General features: G+C 50.9%; 1 protein-coding gene across 2 annotated transcripts in view; it reads left to right on the top strand.

The window, feature by feature from the left end:
* Window positions 1-4146: 4146 nt before the first annotated feature.
* The window catches only part of CYLD (CYLD lysine 63 deubiquitinase), a 48966-nt gene continuing 38095 nt past the window's right edge, over window positions 4147-15017 (top strand). For both annotated transcript variants that reach the window (XM_073659356.1, XM_073659355.1), the window contains exons 1-2: window positions 4147-4433; window positions 12374-12441. The gene's annotated coding sequence lies outside the window, so the exon portion shown is untranslated. The remainder of the gene's footprint in view (window positions 4434-12373; window positions 12442-15017) is intronic.

Below are 15017 nucleotides of genomic sequence, written 5' to 3'. Positions count from 1 at the left end.
TCCCCATGTTTGGTGCGGGCTTCGGCGCTGAGCCCGCACCTTTTTGGGCACATGTCAACTGATCTATACAGCTGACATGTGCCCATAACAGCCGAGGGTGGAATCGTGATCCACCCGAGGCTGTTAACTAGTTAAATGCCTCTGTCAATCTCTGACAGCGACATTTAACTCGTGCTTACTGGAAGCGTGTCATTGGCTCCGCCCATCGGCGACCCCGTCACATAATCGTGGGTCGCTGATGGGTTAGCATGACAACCCGGGGTCTGCAGGAGACCCCTGTGGTTGTCATTGCCATGAGCGACGCCCGGCGGTCGGCACTCATAGCAAGTAAGCATTTCTGTTACATAGAGGTGATCTGCTCATCACCTCTATGTAGCAGAGGGGATCAAACAATCGCAGCTTCTAGTCTCCTATAAACACTATTGAAGCATGCAAAAAGTAAAAAAAAAAGTTTTTTAAAAATATTAAAATAAAAAATATATAAAAGTTTATATCACCCCCTTTTGCCCCATTCAAAATAAAACTATATAAAAAAAATCAAATATATACATATTTGGTATCGCCGCATTCAGAATCGCCCGATCTATCAATAAAAAGAATTAATCCGATCGGTAAACGGCGTAACGAGAAAAAAATTAAAAACGCCAGAATTACATTTTTTTGGTCGTGGCAACATTGCAATAAAATGCAATAACGGCGATCAAAACATCGGATCTACCCCAAAATGGTATCAATATAAACATCAGCTCGATGCGCAAAATATAAGCCCTCACCCGGCCCCAGATCCCGAAAAATGGAGACACTATGGGTCTCGGAAAATGGCGGCATTTTTTTATTTTTTTTTAACAAACTTTGGATTTTTTTTCACCACTTAAATAAAAAAGAACCTATAAATGTTTGGTGTCTAAGAACTCATAATGACCTGGAGAATAATAATGGCAGGTCAGTTTTAGCATTCAGTGAACGTGGTAAAAAAAAAAAACTATTGTGGAATTGCACTTTTTTTCAATTTCACCGCAATTGAATTTTTTTTCCCATTTTCCAGTACACCATATGTTAAAACCAGTGGTGTCGTTCAAAAGTACAATTTGTCCCGCAAAAAATAAGCTCCCACGCGGCCATATTGACCAAAAAATAAAAAAGTTATGGCTCTGGGAAGAAGGGGAGCGAAAAACGAAAACGCAAAATGTCCGGGTCATCAAGGGGTTAAATAGCTCCGTCACATTTTACAGAGCACTTGGGTGAAGCGAAGCACGATCTAAGCCTATCAATTAAAAAAGAAAATCATGTGCTCTCCACAAGAAGAAACTTTACCTCTTAGACCTATAATATTGGAAGTATTCTCAGGGGCTTCCTGTAAGAGCTTGTGCAGACAACCGTATTAATCGGACGAGTGTGACCTGTGGCTTTGACGGACAGCACTCATACCCATGACACTATATGGGGCTGTGCACATTTCAGAATATTTCCTCGGACCGATTAGTCAAAGAAAAAAAATCGCGTAATGCATAATTCACCTCCAAGAGTTGGATGGCACTCGCCCATTCATGTGCGGTCCAATTGTCATGGACTGATATAATGGAGAAGATGGAGAAACTTTTTTTTTTTCTCTCTACCTCTGAGAAAATCGGATCCCATTGATCAGAGTCTGATTAGCATAATTGGGCAGATTTTCTCAAAAGGAGAGAAAACGGTCGGCCGCACCTGCCCTCATAACGGAATATAAAGCCTACAAGGTGTAGCATACGTGCCAAGTACTATGGGCAGATGTTATGTCCGTATAACATAGAAGAACTGTATGGTCACCATGTTGCTTTTAGTGAAAGTTTTGTGGGATTTTTGAGATATCGGTTGGCCCCTTTCCTGAATGCACCATCCATGAATGGGTTAATCAAATGCTGTATGCTACTTTAGTCACGCCGTCAGGATACACGGGTGGGTGGTGCTTCAAAGGCACACGCTGACCGTGACATCGTAATTATGGCTCTGATAATAACTAGCTTTTTTTCATGAGAAAGGAGTCATTGTTATAGGGCTGACAGCAGACCCTGCAAGCGAAGACGAGGTGCGTGGCTTCCTTTACTTATACCAAGTCATCAGATTTCGGTAAAACTCGCATCTGAACTTTCAGCCGTCATCGGTGGGCACTGCATCATTTATTTACATAATATGCCAAGAAAACATTATGGAGACGGTTCTGTGACACATCCGAATGTTCTGACATGCCTGGGCTCACAGACTCATGGTTTATCCACCCATCATGTTGCCACCTTGCAAGGAATTCCCCAAGATTAAGAAATCATGGCTGATTTCTTCTACGGTGAATGGTGACAATAGCGGTGCGGTGACTGTAGTGGTGCGGTGAACGGTGACTGTAGCAGTGCTATGAGTGGTGACTGTAGTGGTGCGGTGAATGATGACTGTAGTGACGCTATGAGTGGTGACCGTAGCGGTGCTGTGAGCAGTGACTGTAGCGGTGCTGTGAACGGTGACTGTAGCGCTGCTGTGAGCGATGACTGTAGCAGTGCTGTGAGTGGCGACTGTAGCAGTGCGGTGAATGATGACTATAGCAGCGCTATGAGTTTTGACCGTAGCGGTGCTGTGAGCGGTGACTGTAGCGGTGCTGTGAGCTGTGACTGTAGTGGTGCTGTGAGCGGTGACTGTAGCGGTGCTGTGAGTGGTGTCTGTAGCGGTGCTGTGAGCGGTCACTGTAGTGGTGCAGAGAATGATGACTATAGCAGCGCTGAGTGGTGACCGGAGCGCTACTGTGAACGGTGCCTGTAGCGGTACTGTACTGGCGACTGTTGCGGTGCTGTGAGCGGTGACTGTAGAGGTGCTGTGACTGGTTACTGTAGCGGTGCTGTGACTGGTTACTGTAGCGGTGACTGTAGGGGTGCTGTGACTGGTTACTGTAGCGGTGCTGTGACTGGTTACTGTAGCAGTGCTGTGAGTCGTGACTGTAGCGGTGCTGTGAGTCGTGACTGTAGCGGTGCTATGAGCAGTGACTGTAGCGGTGCTGTGAGCAGTGACTGTAGCGGTGCTGTGAGCAGTGACTGTAGCGGTGCTGTGACTGGTTACTGTAGCTGTGCTGTGAGTCATGACTGTAGCAGTGCTGTGACTGGTTACTGTAGCGGTGCTGTGAGTCGTGACTGTAACGGTGCTGTGAGTCGTGACTGTAGCGGTGCTGTGAGCAGTGACTGTAGCGGTGCTGTGACTGGTTACTGTAGCGGTGCTGTGAGTCATGACTGTAGCGGTGCTGTGACTGGTTACTGTAGCGGTGACTGTAGCGGTGCTGTGACTGGTTACTGTAGCGGTGCTGTGACTGGTTACTGTAGCGGTGCTGTGAGTCATGACTGTAGCGGTGCTGTGACTGGTTACTGTAGCGGTGCTGTGAGTCGTGACTGTAACGGTGCTGTGAGTCGTGACTGTAGCGGTGCTGTGAGTCGTGACTCTAGTTGCTTTGTGCACGCCCCTATGACTAAAAGCCAGAGGAGGAAAGAAGTTCATTTTCTGCTATTAGCCATCGGTGGGCGACCAGGCAGCAGTGTACAGATTAACCCTATATCTGCAGGTAAGTAGCGTTTTCCAAGGTGACACGTTCCTTTTAAGTAAAAATAAACATCCTCAAAGTGGCCATCCCTTTTACTCGGCACATGCCCTATCTATTGCCATGCTTTTAATAAAACCACAACTAAATAGTCATCAGCAAACGATGGTGTTTACCATTAGTCTCTATAGAGTCAGCACTGGCCCGTTGTGTACGGACTGTTCACACCACATTTGGGCCGCGCGTTTGTGACTTCCCCCTGGGGCAGATGACGTCACTATGTTCTCCGTCTGGCCTCCGCTATGGTGGTGATTTCTCAGGGGAAATCCGAAAAACTGTCGCCCATAGTAACCAATCACAGCACAGCTCTCATTTTTAGAGTGCTTTTAGAAAATGAAAGCTGACCTGTGATTGGCTGCTATGCGCAAATCTAGTTTTCCCCTTTAGATAGTGTGTAATCCATAGACACGTATTACACCGGGTCTCTAGGACACACAGTCAGGGCTGTCACCTCAGCGGAGTGACCCCGTCCCCTACACGGCTGATGCACAAGTAAACAAGCAGTATATACCCCCCTGTTACACCTCCCAGCTGGTCATGTGACCAATCATATGATCATGACGTCACCGAAGGTCCTTCAGCTTCCTAGCAGCTGGGATCTACGATCGGGTGACAGCGATCGTCAGCGGCCGCCTGCAGTGTAAACATCGGAGCCCGGAGAGCACAGCACCCGCTCCCTCCATGTGTCCGGGAGGCCTCCTCCTCCGCCCGCCCCTCATCCCGCCCGTGTGGTCCGCCTGATGTGCCGCCTCATGTAATGCAGGAAGAAGCTGCAGCCTGATGTCCTCCCCCAGCCATTACTGAGGAGCGGAGCTGCCGGGACCGGGTGAGTGCGGGGACCCCGGGGACAGGGGACGGGGGTGTGTGCGGGGACCCCGGGGGACAGGGGACGGGGGTGTGTGCGGGACCCCGGGGGACAGGGGACGGGGGTGAGTGCGGGGACCCCGGGGACAGGGGACGGGGGTGTGTGCGGGACCCCGGGGAACAGGGGACGGGGGTGAGTGCGGGGACAGGGGACGTGGGTGAGTGCGGGACCCCGGGGGACAGGGGACGGGGGTGAGTGCGGGGACAGGGGACGTGGGTGAGTGCGGGACCCCTGGGAACAGGGGACGGGGGTGAGTGCGGGGACAGGGGACGTGGGTGAGTGCGGGACCCCGGGGGACAGGGGACGGGGGTGAGTGCGGGGACAGGGGACGGGGGTGTGTGCGGGGACCCCGGGGACAGGGGACGGGGGTGAGTGCGGGACCCCGGGGGACAGGGGACGGGGGTGAGTGCGGGGACCCCGGGGGACAGGGGACGGGGGTGTGTGCGGGGACCCCGGGGACAGGGGACGGGGGTGAGTGCGGGACCCCGGGGGACAGGGGACGGGGGTGAGTGCGGGACCCCGGGGGACAGGGGACGGGGGTGAGTGCGGGACCCCGGGGGACAGGGGACGGGGGTGAGTGCGGGACCCCGGGGGACAGGGGACAGGGGACGGGGGTGTGTGCGGGGACCCCGGGGACAGGGGACGTGGGTGAGTGCGGGGACCCCGGGGACAGGGGACGTGGGTGAGTGCGGGACCCCGGGGGACAGGGGACGGGGGTGAGTGCGGGACCCCGGGGGACAGGGGACGGGGGTGAGTGCGGGACCCCGGGGGACAGGGGACGGGGGTGAGTGCGGGACCCCGGGGGACAGGGGACGGGGGTGAGTGCGGGGACCCGGGGGGACAGGGGACGGGGGTGAGTGCGGGGACCCCGGGGACAGGGGACGGGGGTGAGTGCGGGACCCCAGGGGACGGGGGTGAGTGCGGTACCCGGGGGGACGGGGGTGAGTGCGGTACCCGGGGGGACAGGGGATGGGGGTGAGTGCGGTACCCGGGGGGACAGGGGACGGGGGTGAGTGCGGGACCCCGGGGGAACGGGGGTGAGTGCGGGACCCCGGGGGGACAGGGGACGGGGGTGAGTGCGGTACCCGGGGGGACAGGGGACAGGGGTGAGTGCGGGGACCCGGGGGGACGGGGGTGAGTGCGGTACCCGGGGGGACGGGGGTGAGTGCGGGGACCCGGGGGGACAGGGGACGGGGGTGAGTGCGGGGACCCGGGGGGACAGGGGACCGGGGTGAGTGCGGGACCCCGGGGGACAGGAGACGGGGGTGAGTGCGGGACCCCGGGGGACAGGGGATGGGGGTGAGTGCGGGGACCCCGGGGACAGGGGACTTGAGTGAGTGCGGTACCTGGGGGGACAGGGGACGGGGGTGAGTGCGGGGACCCTGGGGGGGGCTGGGGACTCGGGTGAGTGCGGGGACCCCGGGGGGGACTGGGGACGGGGTTGAGTGCGGAGACCCTGGGGGACCGGGGACGGGGGTGAGTGCGGGGACCCCGGGGGAAACCGGGGACGCGGGGGACGGGGGTGAGTGCGGGGACCCGGGGGGACCGGGGACCCGGGGGTGAGAGTGGAGACGGGGGTGAGTGCGGGGACCCGTGGAGACGGGGGTGAGTGCGGGACCCCGGGGGACAGGAGACGGGGGTGAGTGTGGGACCCCATGTATTGTATGTATGTGTATGGGATGTGGTTGGTTATGTGTGCATGTATATATACACACACACACACGTGGTCAGAATTGTTGGTACCCCTCGTTTAATGAAAGAAAAACCCACAATGGTCACAGAAATAACTTGAATCTGACAAAAGTAATAATAAATTAAAAATCTATGAAAATGAACAAATGAAAGTCAGACATTGCTTTTCAACCCTGCTTCCACAGAATTTTAAAAAAAATTAAGCTCATGAAATAGGCCTGGACAGAAATGATGGTACCCCTGAAAATAATGTGACAAAAGGGACATGTTAAATCAAGTTGTGTCCACTAATTAGCACCACAGGTGTCTACAATCTTGTAATCAGTCAGTTGGCCTGTATATAGGGCTACAGATACTCACTGTGCTGTTTGGTGACATGGTGTGCACCACACTCAACATGGACCAGAGGAAGCAAAGGAAAGAGTTGTCTCAGGAGATTAGAAAGAAAATTATAGACAAGCATGTTAAAGGTAAAGTTTATAAGACCATCTCCAAGCAGCTTGATGTTCCTGTGACTAGAGTTGCACATATTATTCAGAAATGTAAGATCCATGGAACTGTAGCCAACCTCCCTGGAAGTGGCCGCAGGAGGAAAATTGATGACAAATGAAAGAGACTGATAATACAAATGGTAACAAAAGAGCCCAAGAAAACTTCTAAAGAGATTAAAGGTGAACTTCAAGCTCAAGGAACATTAGTGTCAGATCGCACCATCCGTCGTTGTTTGATCCAAAGTGGACTTCATGGGAGATGACCAAGGAGAACACCATTGTTGAAAAAAATCACAAAAAAGCCAGACTGGAATTTGCCAAACTACATGTTGACAAGCCACAAAGCTTCTGGGAGAATGTCCTATGGACAGATGAGAAGTGGAAGTTTTTGGCAAGGCACATCAGCTCTATGTTCACAGATGGAAAAATGAAGCATATCAAGAAAAGAACACTGTCCCTACTGTGAAACATGGAGAAGGCTCTGTTATGTTCTGGGGCTGCTTTGCTGAATCTGGCAGAGGGTGTCCTGAATCTGTGCAGGGTACAATGAAATCTCAAGACTATCAAGGGATTCTAGAGAGAAATGTGCTGCCCAGTGTCAGAAAGCTTGGTCTCAGTCGCAGGTCATGGGTCTTGCTACAGGATAATGACCCAAAACACACAGCTAAAAACACCCAAGAATGGCTAAGAGGAAAACATTGGACTATTCTGAAGTGGCTTCTATGAGCCCTGACCTAAATCCTATTGAGCATCTTTGGAAAGAGCTAAAACATGAGACAACTGGAGCAGTTTGCTCATGAGGAGTGGACCAAAATACCTGTCGAGAGGTGCAGAAGTCTCATTGACAGTTACAGGAATCGTTTGATTGCAGTGATTGCCTCAAAAGATTGTTCAACAAAATATTAAGTTAAGAAGAGTACCATTATTTCTGTCCAGGTCAATTTCATGAGTTTAATTTTTATTTAAATTCTGTGGACCGAGGGTTGAAAAGCAATGTCTGACTTTCATTTGTTCATTTTCATAGATTTTTAATTTATTACTTTTGTCAGATTCAAGTTATTTCTGTGACCATTGTGGGTTTTTCTTTCATTAAATGAGGGGTACCAATAATTTTGACCACATGTGTATATGTAATGCTCGGCATAAATGAGTACACCCCCTTTGAAAAGTAAGATTTTAATCAAAATCTCGCTGAACACAAGAACTATTTCCCAAATGTTGACAACACTGTTTCATAGAACATTTATTTAACCCATAACATGACAGTGAGGTTAATATAACTTTCATTACAAAATCTTCAGCTTTACTCAAATTAGTTGATGCAAAAATGAGTACACCCCACATCAAATCTACTACATCTCATATTTTGTGTGACCTCCATGATTAAGGACAACACCAAGTCTTCTAGGCCTGGAATGAACAAATTGGCAACATATTACAACATCTGTCTTTTTCCATTCTTCAAAAATGACCTTTTGTAGAGCTTGGATGCTGGATGGAGAGTGATGACAACTTGTCTCTTCAGAATTCCCCATAAGTATATGATTGGGATAAGATCATGAGAGACTTGGCCACAGAATCACTTTCATCGTGTTCTCCTTCAGAAACCCAACATATCTGTGTTTTGGATCATTGTTGGGCTCGGAGTGATGGCGACCTCTTCTCTTTCAATATAGAGCAGTACATCTGTGACTTCATGATACCATCAATGACGTAGCTCAACAACACCAGCAGCTCCATATAAGGCACCACCATGTGTCACTGGAGGCATCATGCAATTAGAAAAACGTATGGTGCCTCCAGTGACACATGGTGGTGGCAAGGATCCTTATGTCCAAAAATGGGCCGGACAACCTTGTTGACACCCTCAACTTAATATTTGGTTGCACACCCTTTGGAATAAATAACTGCAATCAATCATTTCCTATAACCATCAACAAGCTTCTTACACCTGTCAACTTGAATTTTGGAGCACTCTTCTTTTATAAACTGCTCCAGGTCTCTCATATGTGAAGGTGTCTTCTCCCAACAGCAATTCTAAAATCTCTCCACATGTGTTCAATGGGATTTAGATCCGGACTCATTGCTGGCTACTTCACAACTCTCCAGCGCTTTGTTTCCATCTATTTCTGGGGTCTTCTTGAAATATGTTTTGGGTCATTGTCCTGCTGGAAGACTGATGACCTAGAACACCAACCCAGCTTTCTGATACTGCGCACTACATTGCGACCCTAAATCCTTTGGTAATCTTCATATTTCATGATGCCTTACACACAGCTAAGGCATCCAGTGCCAGAGGCAGCAAAACAACTCTAAAACATCTTTGAACCTCCACCATATTTGACTTTAGGTATTGTGTTCTTTTCTTTGTAGGCCTTGTTCCATTTTCGCTAAACAGTAGAGTGATGTGCTTTACCAGAAAGCTCTATCTTGGTCTCATCTGTACACAAGACTCTTTCCCAGATGGATTTTGGCTTGCTCACGTGCATTTTGACAAACTGCAGTCTAGCTTTTTTGTGTTTGTGTCAGCAGCGGGGTCCTCCTTGGTCATTGATTTTTCCTGTGGTGGGCTTCAGGAGGCTCATGCGCAGCTTGAGATCTTGGTATGAGTTCTCATCTCCCAAGATCTCAATCTGCATATGCGCTGCCTTCGGCGGCCATTTTCCCGAAGCCCACCACAGGGAAATCAGTGTGACTCTGCACACCGCTGACATTTTGACAGTCCAGGGCCCGCAGCCTCGCACCGCTGAGACACCCTCTCCTCCCAGCCTGGGGCCAGAAGCATCGCCCCACTACTGCCACCGGCCTCCTGTTTCAGCCGTCCCCCCATGTAAGCTACCGTTTCATTGGACTATAAGAGACACCACCATTTTATTTAAAAATATTTTTTATTCCTATTATCCTGCCCAACAATGGCCTGTCTTGGACAGGCCGTTTTTTGCCCAGTCTTTCTTTTGGTGGAGTCATGGACACTGACCTTAACTGAGGCAAGGAGGCCTGCAGTTCTTTGGATGTTGTTGTGGGGTCTTTTGTGACCTCTTGGATGAGTCATTGCTGCCCTTTTGGGCTAATTTTGGTCGGCCGGCCACTCCTGGGAAGGTTCACCACTGTTCCATGTTTTCGCCATTTGTTTATAATGGCTTTCACTGTGGTTTGCTGGAATCCCAAAGCTTTAGAAATGGCTTCATAACCTTTTCCAGACTGATAGATCTCAATTACTTTGTTTCTCATTTGGTCCTCACTTTCTTTGGATCGCAGCATGATGTCGACCTTTTGAGGATCTTTTGGTCTACTTCACTTTGTCAAGCGGGTCCTATTTATGTGATTTCTTGATTGAGAACAGGTCTGACAGTAATCAGGCCTGTGTGTGGCTAGGGAAATTGAACTCAGCTTCCCAAAGATGTGATAAATTAACTGTGGTTTATGTTTTATGTGGGGGGCAATCACTTTTTCACACCGTGCCCTGTAGGTTTGGATTTCTTTTTCCCTTAAAAATAAAGACCTTCATTTAAGAACTGCATTTTGTGGTTACTTGTGCTATCTTTGTCTAATATTTTATATTTGTTTTGTGATCTGAAACATTTAAGTGACAAACATGCAAAAGAATAAGAAATCAGGTAGGGGCAAACACTTTTTCACCCCACTGTATGTATTTATATATAGAATATATACACACCGATCACCTGTATATACATACACATTGTATACATGATGTAGGACACGTACCCCTGTATACATGCCCCCTGTGATGTATGGCACATAGGTGTCGCCTGTCGGTATACTGGTAGCTGTAGTTATGCAGCAGCTGACAGTTCTTCCCTTGAAGCTGCAGGAGGAAAAGTTTTTAATGAAAATTGATTGCACCATATAATACATAAAACCTTCCATGCGAACAGATATCAGGGCGTCGTGGCCTCCGGGCGTCACTGACAACTGGAAATCCCCTTTAATGTATACTCATGAGCGAGAGCAGAAGTATGGAGGAAGTGTGACGTGTTTTCCCAGCTCGATTACACGGCTATTGACTGATGTCACTGTTATGGTGGTGAGAGAGGCACTTGTTATGGGGGCACCGTTGCTGTTATTGGAGGGACCTGTTGCTGTTATTGGAGGGAACTTCAGTGTTATGGGGGGCTCCGTTGCTGTTATGTGGGAGGACAGTCAGTGTTTTGGGAGCACACTTGCAGTTCAGGGGGTCCCGTTGCTGTTATGGGGGAGGACCTTCAGTATTATTGGGGCCTTATTGCTGTTATGTGGGTGATCTTCACTGATTTGGGTGCACATTTGCCATTATGGGGGCCTATTGCTGTTATGGAGGGCTCCGTTGCTGTTATGTGGTTGATTCTAAGTGTTATGGGGGTACCATTGTTAGTGAGGGGAACCTTCAGTGTTACGGGGGCACCACTGTTATTGGAGGGACCCTCAGTATTATGGGGGGCTCGTTGCTGTTATGTGGGTGATCTTCAGTGATTTGGATGCACATTTGCCATTATGGGGGACCCGCTGCTGTTATTGGAGGGACCTTCGGTGTTATGGGGGCTTCGTTGCTGTTATGTGGATGACCTTCACTGTTTTGGGTGCACACTTTCAGTTATGGGGGGCATAATTTCTGTTATAGGGGAGGACCTTCAGTGTTATGGGGACACCATTGTTAGTGGGGGAAACCTTCAGTGTTTTGTGGGCATCATTATTATGGGGGGCTTTTAGTGTTTTGGGTGTACACTTGCCATTATGTTGGGTATTGTTACTAATATGGGGGGCAGGTTTCTTCAGAGTTATGGCACCGCTATTACAGTTAATAGGGGAAACATTCAGTGGTATGGGGGCATCATTGCTGTTATGGGGGGCTCCATTGTTTTGGGGTATAATTGTTGTTTTGGGGGACAATCACTGTTATGAGGGACACAGTTTGTGTTGGTGGTGGAAACCTTTAGTGTTATGGGGCACCATTGCTTTTATAGTAGGCACCATTGCTGTTCTTGAGGTCAGAGTTGCAGTTATGGGGGGCACCATTGCTGTTATTGGGGGCACAGTTGCAGTTATGCAGTTGCCTTTATGGAGTACATTAAAGGCGGGCATGGTTACTGTCTCTGAATTGGTCACATTTAGATGTACAATATGATGGGATTCCCATAAAAGCAGTATTGGGGCTGCACAATACGTGGACCATTGCTGGGACGCTTTCTTCTTCCATGTCCTGCTCCGGCAGGCACCACAGGAGCGCGGAGACCTGTATCACCACCAACTCGGTCGCTGACTAATCCTGCTCATATTCATTTCTGATCCTATGTCCGGGATAAGACAATGGCGGCCTCCATCCAGTGCTGCATGTAGATCACAATACATTCTCTATGTACAGTGACCCTCCTGTAATCAGGCGTCCCATGATCCAGAAACGCTGCTAATCTTGCCCTGCTGTGTACATGACAATATATGATGACCCTGCACCCATTAGTGACCAGTAATGCCGGATTAAAGGAAAACTTGTGTTCTCCCTCCTGGAATTAGTTTTACTTAATTTTTGTTTCCATTAAGGACAAAAGAAAATATTTCTAGAATTTTTTGTTTCTTTTTTTTGTCTTGATTTTCACATTTCCAGTTTTCTGTTAAATTATCAAATTTCATTATTAGATGTTTCTCCCTGTTGTCTCCATGTTTGTTAATAATAATAATAATAATTAATAATAATCTATATATTTTTTTTTCTTTTAATCATAGCTGTGAAAATGATAAATCATTGAGACGGAGGCGGCAGCTGCAGGATCAGGAGTACGGCAGATACAATGGTAAGAGACCTGTCTATTGTGCGAGCAGATCTTTATATCCATCCATTCACATTGTGCTTGTGGCTGCGTCACTATTGGTTTCACATGTATTCTATAGACGTGATGGGAGCGCAGGTGACGTGTGCGCGCTGCCTCTTCTATAGAAGTGATGGGAGCGCAGGTGACGTGTGCGCGCTGCCTCTTCTATAGAAGCGATGGGAGCGCAGGTGACGTGTGCGCGCTGCCTCTTCTATAGAAGCGATGGGAGCGCAGGTGACGTGTGCGCGCTGCCTCTTCTATAGAAGCGATGGGAGCGCAGGTGACGTGTGCGCGCTGCCTCTTCTATAGAAGCGATGGGAGCGCAGGTGACGTGTGCGCGCTGCCTCTTCTGTAGAAGCGATGGGAGCGCAGGTGACGTGTGCGCGCTGCCTCTTCTGTAGAAGCGATGGGAGCGCAGGTGACGTGTGCGCGCTGCCTCTTCTGTAGAAGCGATGGGAGCGCAGGTGACGTGTGCGCGCTGCCTCTTCTGTAGAAGCGATGGGAGCGCAGGTGACGTGTGCGCGCTGCCTCTTCTGTAGAAGCGATGGGAGCGCAGGTGACGTGTGCGCGCTGCCTCTTCTGTAGAAGCGATGGGAGCGCAGGTGACGTGTGCGCGCTGCCTCTTCTGTAGAAGCGATGGGAGCGCAGGTGACGTGTGCGCGCTGCCTCTTCTGTAGAAGCGATGGGAGCGCAGGTGACGTGTGCGCGCTGCCTCTTCTGTAGAAGCGATGGGAGCGCAGGTGACGTGTGCGCGCTGCCTCTTCTGTAGAAGCGATGGGAGCGCAGGTGACGTGTGCGCGCTGCCTCTTCTGTAGAAGCGATGGGAGCGCAGGTGACGTGTGCGCGCTGCCTCTTCTGTAGAAGCGATGGGAGCGCAGGTGACGTGTGCGCGCTGCCTCTTCTGTAGAAGCGATGGGAGCGCAGGTGACGTGTGCGCGCTGCCTCTTCTGTAGAAGCGATGGGAGCGGAGGTGACGTGTGCGCGCTGCCTCTTCTGTAGAAGCGATGGGAGCGCAGGTGACGTGTGCGCGCTGCCTCTTCTGTAGAAGCGATGGGAGCGCAGGTGACGTGTGCGCGCTGCCTCTTCTGTAGAAGCGATGGGAGCGCAGGTGACGTGTGCGCGCTGCCTCTTCTGTAGAAGCGATGGGAGCGCAGGTGACGTGTGCGCGCTGCCTCTTCTGTAGAAGCGATGGGAGCGCAGGTGACGTGTGCGCGCTGCCTCTTCTGTAGAAGCGATGGGAGCGCAGGTGACGTGTGCGCGCTGCCTCTTCTGTAGAAGCGATGGGAGCGCAGGTGACGTGTGCGCGCTGCCTCTTCTGTAGAAGCGATGGGAGCGCAGGTGACGTGTGCGCGCTGCCTCTTCTGTAGAAGCGATGGGAGCGCAGGTGACGTGTGCGCGCTGCCTCTTCTGTAGAAGCGATGGGAGCGCAGGTGACGTGTGCACGCTGCCTCTTCTGTAGAAGCGATGGGAGCGCAGGTGACGTGTGCGCGCTGCCTCTTCTGTAGAAGCGATGGGAGCGCAGGTGACGTGTGCGCGCTGCCTCTTCTGTAGAAGCGATGGGAGCGCAGGTGACGTGTGCGCGCTGCCTCTTCTGTAGAAGCGATGGGAGCGCAGGTGACGTGTGCGCGCTGCCTCTTCTGTAGAAGCGATGGGAGCGCAGGTGACGTGTGCGCGCTGCCTCTTCTGTAGAAGCGATGGGAGCGCAGGTGACGTGTGCGCGCTGCCTCTTCTGTAGAAGCGATGGGAGCGCAGGTGACGTGTGCGCGCTGCCTCTTCTGTAGAAGCGATGGGAGCGGAGGTGACGTGTGCGCGCTGCCTCTTCTGTAGAAGCGATGGGAGCGGAGGTGACGTGTGCGCGCTGCCTCTTCTGTAGAAGCGATGGGAGCGGAGGTGACGTGTGCGCGCTGCCTCTTCTGTAGAAGCGATGGGAGCGGAGGTGACGTGTGCGCGCTGCCTCTTCTGTAGAAGCGATGGGAGCGCAGGTGACGTGTGCGCTACCTCTTCTGTAGAAGCGATGGGAGCGCAGGTGACGTGTGCGCGCTGCCTCTTCTGTAGAAGCGATGGGAGCGCAGGTGACGTGTGCGCGCTGCCTCTTCTGTAGAAGCGATGGGAGCGTAGGTGACGTGTGCGCGCTGCCTCTTCTGTAGAAGCGATGGGAGCGCAGGTGACGTGTGCGCGCTGCCTCTTCTGTAGAAGCGATGGGAGCGCAGGTGACGTGTGCGCGCTGCCTCTTCTGTAGAAGCGATGGGAGCGCAGGTGACGTGTGTGCGCTGCCTCTTAATAATAAAGTGCTATGCCCCCTCCACTCTCACTGCTCTTTTGCTGCACACCAGTCTTGATGTTTGATCTCTCGGCTTCCCCAGACCCCTATATTTCCTATATTACTAATTATTACTTGCCATGTGCCCTTACATGTAATATTTTTTCATTTTTCGATGAAACTCTTAGTTTTCTGTATTCCTATGTGTCTATATCCGGTGCAGACAGACTGGTAGGATGATGTGTAGGTGATCAAACCATTTACATTCATGGTGGACTTTCTCCTTCTTTGCTCCGTA

The sequence above is a fragment of the Phyllobates terribilis genome, unplaced genomic scaffold (assembly GCF_046119375.1).
Source record: "Phyllobates terribilis strain yellow unplaced genomic scaffold, ASM4611937v1 Scaffold_13__5_contigs__length_258822181, whole genome shotgun sequence".
NCBI classification, from domain to species: domain Eukaryota; kingdom Metazoa; phylum Chordata; class Amphibia; order Anura; family Dendrobatidae; genus Phyllobates; species Phyllobates terribilis.
The sequence above is the reverse complement of the archived record's forward strand: the minus strand, read 5'-3'. Positions and strand labels throughout refer to the sequence as shown.